Below are 7,477 nucleotides of genomic sequence, written 5' to 3'. Positions count from 1 at the left end.
CCTTGAAAAGGGAATGCGATCTTCCTAAATAAGTCGACACTACAGCTGCCATGGCACATATCCACGGTCTTCCCAGTAGGATGTTGTAGTCCAGATTCCCATCGATGACTTCAACATCTATTTCTATTGTTTTTCCTCCCAGTTCAACTTTCAAGTTATTAAGGATACCGCACGGGGTATATGTCCTTCCGTTGAATGCTTTTAATGTCATCGAAGATCGCGCCAAGGTTGGAGATCCTAAAGTTTTCTAGAAACTCATCGACATAATACATGTGGATGCCCCCTCATCAATAATTGTTTGGTGAACAGTTTTGTTGAGGGCTTTCACTTGAATAAGGAAAGCTAGTTGAGCTGGTAACTGAGGATCGTATCCTTTGTGATCAAAGGATACAAGATTGGAGTCCTTAGGATCAACCCCACCAATAGCCGATAACAACGCCTGCCTTTGGGATGGGCTATTTTGTAGTACTTCAAGAGTCGACATAGCGGATGGCGATTGGGCCAAATATTCCACTATGTTATAATGCTGCGCCGCTCTGGCGCGAGGATTAAATGTCGACTTGTGTACTACTCCCTTTGGCGGTTTTATTGTTAATTCAGGAATGATGGGCGGTACAACTTCTGTTGAAGTTGTCGTCGAACTACTTGGTTGATCTTTACCTTTGTCGTTCGACAGCTGTGGATTCCCGTAATCTTTGTTCATTGTCGAAATCAAAGCATCATTCTGCTGTTTTGAAACCGACAACATGAGCACTTGTGACGGGGAAGCATTTCCACTATCAACCAGATTTTGACCTAGATTGGGAAACGGATCAGTTAACACAGCTGAATTTTTTGGACTCTTAAAGAATCTTTTTATCTCAGCTTTGTACGGACATTCCCATGTCCGATGATCCTCATCACATATCTGACATGGATATTTCCTATTTCCAGGAGGGTTTGAAGAAGTTTTTTCAGGAGATGACTCACCCTGTTTCTTCTTCTTCCCTTTCTTTTGCTTCTTCTTGCTCCCTGGTTGTTTGGTTTCTTTGCCTTTATCTGCTGATACGGCATTTACTTCCGAAGCAAGAACCTCATCTTTTTCATTTTGATCCGAATTCTTACGGGCTTTCTTAGACGAAGCCTTTGTCGATTTCGCGCTTTCCGTGCCAATCACACCATCGCCGGCATGAGAGTCACTATTAGATTTAGGAGGAGGAGGAATTGAGAATTCAGGTCTAGGGGCGTCAGGTATTTTGTCGTAGAGCGTGCCAGACTGAGTATAAACTAAGTCTAGATATTGTGCACGAGCAATAACTTGCTCCTCTGTTACGACTCCCCCCTTTGCCACATCTTCCGTTATAGCAGGAAGTAACAAATTTATAAACCATTCAGCTAACAGCTGATCGGGAATGTATGTTTTCACCATCCTACGATGACGACGCCACTCATGTATATGATCGGATATATGAGTGGCAGTTGTCTGCTTGAAGTTGGTTAATATTTCCGTTCCCGTTTCATACCTTATCGGTAATTGAAAGTGGGTTAAGAAAGTCGTGGCTAGGGAGCTAAAATTGTTGAACGAGGCTCTAGGTAATTCAATATACCATTTTTCCGCTGGACCCGTTAACGTCCTTTGGAAAAGGCAAAGCCTTATCGAATCATCATTCAGGGTGTTTGATGAACACCACAGATGAAAAGTCATCACGTGATTCGATGGGTCTTCACCTGGATTTCCATTGAATTTAGGAATGTCAGATGGAAGTTTGTGAGGAATCGCTGGCCACCAAGGGGCGTAAGCAATCGGATCGTTGGTTAACCGGTGTAAATCGGGTAACTCTAAAGTTGCCACGAATGGTAACTGTTGATTCAGGTTAGGCGAAGCATATCCAGGGTACGATGGAATCGCTTGAGCAGTGGGCCTTTGCATACCAGCATAATGTAATTGATGTTGGTATGACTGATACGGTTGGTGGACTTGACCACTGTAAAGCGGTTGGTTTTGACCGTTTTGAATATATGGTTGTCCACTGTTCGCAAAGATCTGCTGCTCAGAACCTTGGTACACTTGCTGGAATTGTGGTTGTTGGTATTGCACCAGCCATGGTTGTGAGGCCATGTTCTGTTATGCTATACTAACTGTTGGACCAAGGTGTGGGGTAATGGTACCCGTTTGGACCTGTGTCGCCCCACCAGTTGGCGATTGTGGTTGTGTCCCAGGGTCAAGGGGTTGTTGCATTACAACCTGAGAAATCTGAGGTTGACATACAACAGGCAACGTTTGAACTTGCGACACTGTCACAATAGCCGGTGTGGTCGGGATGTTCGACATAGGTACACACTGTTGCATAGAATATACAACCCTTGGTTGTTGAGGTAGCATAGGTACCCAACCACTTGATGTAATTCCAGTATAACCTGAATACTGTTGCGAACTCCCATATGGATACCCTCCCGGAGGGGGTAATGAAAGGGCATACTGCCCCCCATACGGTAGCAATCCGGAACTCAAGGGGATTATTTTCCCTTGGGGACTGGATTGCCCAAATTGACCTCCAAATGGATCAATCTGGCGAGTCTCAACATAAGAGTTGCCGGATATTATTCCGGATGAACAAACTGGAACGGACCATACTGTCGAAATAGTCCCTTGGTGGACTCCTTCTAGCGGTTGTGAGCTAGTCGGGACAGCTGGTATGCCGGCAAACATTGTCGGAGTGACAGCAGGGGCTTCTGCTGTCGCTATGTCATTCGACACAGTCCTGGATGTTGACGGTTGTTCAAACATTTTGAGTCTATCCAATATATTGCCTAGAGATTCTACAGGAACTTCCACTTGTGGTGGATTAACTTCTGATGAAGGAAATAGAGTGACCCCGACTCCAAAATGGGTTGGAGTACTTGCTTGCGGATCCTCTACAATTTCCTCTATCGCAATCAAACCCGGTGGAAGAGGAAGACCGTCAGGTCCGTACAATATTTCTGGTGCCGAAGAAGGCGTTGAATTAACAGCGACAGTTGTTTGAGGAGCAAGACTCTCTAAACCGGTTACAGATGGAGCTGGTTCAGTAACGCAAGTATTTGCTCCCAGACTAGGATCAGTGTTACTGTCCCTCTGTGGCTGTTGAACTTCTTCTATAGAGGCAGGGTTTCCAAAAATGTTTGGAGTAACCGGAATCTGAGATGTGGTTGGAACACTTGTTCTAACTTTGATAGGAGATTTCGAACCGGTTAAACGAGTTCGCTTTGTCCGTACTGTTTTCGATTCCAGAGACAAAGACGGTTGACTCGTAAGCCTCCGCGAACGACGGGGTTTCAATTGACTTTCTTCCACGATTGCGGATTACTCGATCAACCAAAATACAAAAGGGGAAAGTGTGTTTCCGAATTAAATGAATTTTTTAGACGCTTTTAGACACAACTTGCTTTTTCACTTTTATAGAGTCGAGAAAAAGCTAAAGATGACTCTAGTCTCCTTCGATGTTTTAACGAGCCCGAAGTGACGAATGCTCGGATGGACTTTTTCCGTTATAGAGTCTGAAAAAGGCCAAAAGGAACTGCTCTGGAGTTCTAGGCAGAGGGTGTGCCAAATTTTTTGCAAAACCGCAGAATACTTTTTAAGGTACGGGCGGTCGATCTTCCTGAATGCTGTGTTCAGTGCATTGCGATCAGTAGGGCGGCCGACACGGTTTCCTAAGGATAAAGGTTTTATGCCTATAGGGGTCTCCCAATATATACGCGACGGTACGTGGGAGCACAATCCGTACTGGCGCTATCGTCCCTCAGGAGGAATCTGTTATGAAACCAGCTCACAAAAAGATAGAAAAGAGAGATCCATGCCTTAGAATTCAGCCTCTTCGAGGGGGCAACCTCCTTTACATTACATAAATGAACAATTCTTGGATGATACAAATGACAAAACCTCCTTTCTATATATAGGAGTCTAAGGAGTCACAATATAATCCAGCCGACCTAACAATAATAATATAAAGCCACAAAAATAACAATAGAGGGATTCTATGGGGCACAGAAATAACAATATGGGGGTAATAGGGGCACAACAATATAAATAAGGGGTATAACTACAATAGTAATGGGGTAATCACTAGTATTATAGGGACCCAACATGCCCCTCTCCTTCAAAAAAGTGTTGTCCTCAACGCTTGAGTAGTTCTGGATACTTCTGCATAAAATTCTCATCCTCCCATGTGGAATCTTCAGTGGATAAGTTCTTCCACTTGATAAGATACTCTGAAATTGATCGATTTCGTAGCTGTCGAGTTCTTGTTTCTGTGACTGCTTCCGGTTCCAATATAATTTTTCCTTCCTCGTCAAGTTCTGGCAATATTGTTTGAATTGGGAGCTTGTCACCTATAACCTTCTTTAAACATGAAACATGGAAAACTGGGTGCAATCGAGAAGCTGCAGGAAGCTCCAATTTGTATGCCATAGTACCAATCTTTTGCAACACCTTGTACGGACCATAATACTTTGGTGATAATTTATTATCCTTCTTAGCTTGCTTTAGGGACATTTGCTTATATGGTTGTAGCCGTAGGAATACCCAATCACCTACATCAAAACTTCTTTCACTACGATGTTGATCTGCCTGTTGTTTCATTCTATTTTGTGCCAACACTAGGTTATCCTTTAAGAGTTGGAGGACTTGTTGTTGATGTTCGATGTGATGTTCCACTGCCTGAACCTTAGAATTTTCTCTTAAATATGATGTGATGGATGGTGGTTGATACCCATAAAGTGCCATAAATGGGGTCATTTTTGTTGCTGTATGGAAGGAAGTGTTATACCACCATTCAGCCAGAGGCAACCATTTGACCCATTGTGTCTGTTTATCAGATACAAAGCAACGAAGATATCCTTCCAAACATTTGTTTACTATCTCATTTTGCCCATCAGATTGAGGATGATAAGATGAGCTATGAGCTAACTGAGTACCAAGACAAGAAAATAATTCTGTCCAAAAATTTCCAGTGAAAATGGGATCTCTGTCACTTACAATAATCTTTGGGTTTCCATGTAGCTTTTGAACTGTTTCCATAAATGCAGTAGAAACTGTACTGGCTTTAAATGGATGTGATAATGCACAAAAGTGTGCATACTTGGTAAGTCTGTCAACTACCACCATGATGACACTCTTTCCCTCAGACTTGGGTAAACCTGTGATAAAATCCATTGAAACCTCCTCCCAACGTTGGCTTGGAATGGATAAAGGTTGTAATAGACCCGGTGTCTTAATTGTTTCAACTTTATTTTGCTGGCAAACCAAACATTCCGCCACAAACTTTTGAATATCTGATTTAAGGCCATCCCAAAAAAATTCCTTCTTAACCCTGTGGTAAGTTTTTAAAAATCCTGAGTGCCCTCCTAAGGGAGAAGTGTGCAATTCCATAAGAATCTTTTGTTTTAGCTGGGAATTCTTACAGAGGTATAAGCGATCTTTGTACCATAACGAATCATTTTTCCAGCTAAATGTATCAGAAGTACTGGAATCTTGTTGTAACTTTCGAATAAGTGCCCACACTTCTTCGTCATTCTTCCATTCCTCCCTTGCTTCGTTTATCCAATCTGGTTGGATAATAGAAATGGCACACAACAATGCTTCCACATCCTCATCCTTTCTTGAGAGTGCATCTGCCACCACATTTTGCTTCCCTTTTTTGTAGATGATTTCAAAGTCATAACCCAACATCTTTGTGACCCACTTTTGTTGCTCTTCAGAGGATAATCTTTGTTCTAAAAAGTATTTAAGGCTATCATGATCCGTTTTTACCTTGAAGTGTCTTCCCATTAGGTAGGGTCGCCATTTCTTAAGTGCATGGAGTATTGCCAACATTTCCTTCTCATAAATAGCTTTGCTTAAAAACTTTCCCTTGATTGGACGACTTTCAAAAGCAATGGGTCTTTCATCTTGCATTAGAACAGCACCAATTCCATTTCCTGAAGCATCACATTCCACAATAAAGGTTTTTGTGAAGTCCGGTGTAGCTAAGACCGGTGCTTGGCACATTGCCTCTTTAAGATGTTCAAAGGCCTTTGTTGCTTCCGGAGTCCATGAAAATGAATCTTTCTTCAATAATGTTGTTAGAGGTGCTGCTATTCTCCCATAATTCTTAACAAACTTGCGATAATACCCTGTCAACCCAAGAAATCCTCGCAGATGCTTTATGGATGTGGGGATTTTCCATTCCTTAATGGCTTTAATTTTGCTAGGGTCTACCTTAACTCCTTCATGAGATACAATATGACCCAAATATTCCACCTCCTGGACTCCAAAGAAACATTTGGATCTTTTTGCATATAATTGTTTCTCCTCCAATAGTTGTAGCACCCTGTCAACATGTTCAACATGATCCTTCCAAGACTTGCTGTAGATTAGTATATCATCAAAAAATACTAACACAAATTTTCTAAGGAATGGTTTGAAAATTGAATTCATCAAACCTTGAAATGTTGAAGGTGCATTGGTAAGGCCAAAAGGCATGACCAAAAATTCATAATGACCCTCATGAGTTCTAAATGCCGTTTTCGGAATGTCTTCAATCTTCATTCTGATTTGATGATATCCCGAACGAAGATCCAACTTGGTGAAGTAAATTGATCCATGCAATTCATCCAGTAATTCATCAATAACAGGAATGGGGAACTTATCTTTAATAGTGAGCTTGTTGAGCTCCCTATAATCCGGACACATGCGCCATGATCCATCCTTCTTGTGCACCAATACTACTGGAGCTGAGAAAGAACTTTGACTCGGTTGAATTATACCAGCCTCTAGCATTTCTGCAACCATACGTTCAATTTCACTTTTTTGGACATAGGGATATCTGTACGGCCTGATGTTTGGAGGAACACTTCCTGGAATCAGATGAATAGCATGATCATGATCACGCATAGGTGGGAGACCTTTGGGAGTCTCAAATACCTTGGAATGATTGTCCAGGACTTTTTGGAGATCTGGAGAAATAGATGATTCCAATGTGGAAACATCTAGCGAACATAATTGTGCAATTACACCTCTTTGCTCCTTTTTTAGAAGCTTTGTCATGCCATTAGAGCTGATTATCTTTCCTGGTTTCCCTGCAATACCCCTTAATTCAACTTCCTTTCCTTCCACAGAAAATTTCATGAAAAGTTCTTGAAAATTAAAAGCTATTGTACCCAAGGATTGTAGCCATTGGACTCCTAGTACAACATCAGCACCTCCCATTGGAATGGAAAGCATTGGGCTAGTCAATACATATTCTCCCATGGATAGCTTGATATTATGGCACTTTCCAGAACAATTTATTGTTCCTCCATTTGCAATCATCACTTGACACTCTGGTGCTGGATATAGGAAGCAATTCAATTCTTTTGCTACCCTACAATGAATAAAATTGTGGGTGCTTCCTGAATCAATCAACACTATTACCTTTTTCTTCTTGATTTGTCCTTCTATCTTGATGGTTTGAGGAGTGGTAATTCCTGCCAATGCATT

This window comes from Pinus tabuliformis, chromosome 1_2 (genome assembly GCF_031772625.1).
Source record: "Pinus tabuliformis cultivar Carrire ecotype Pingquan chromosome 1_2, CPIR1, whole genome shotgun sequence".
Classification (NCBI taxonomy): Eukaryota; Viridiplantae; Streptophyta; class Pinopsida; order Pinales; family Pinaceae; genus Pinus; species Pinus tabuliformis.
The sequence above is the reverse complement of the archived record's forward strand: the minus strand, read 5'-3'. Positions refer to the sequence as shown.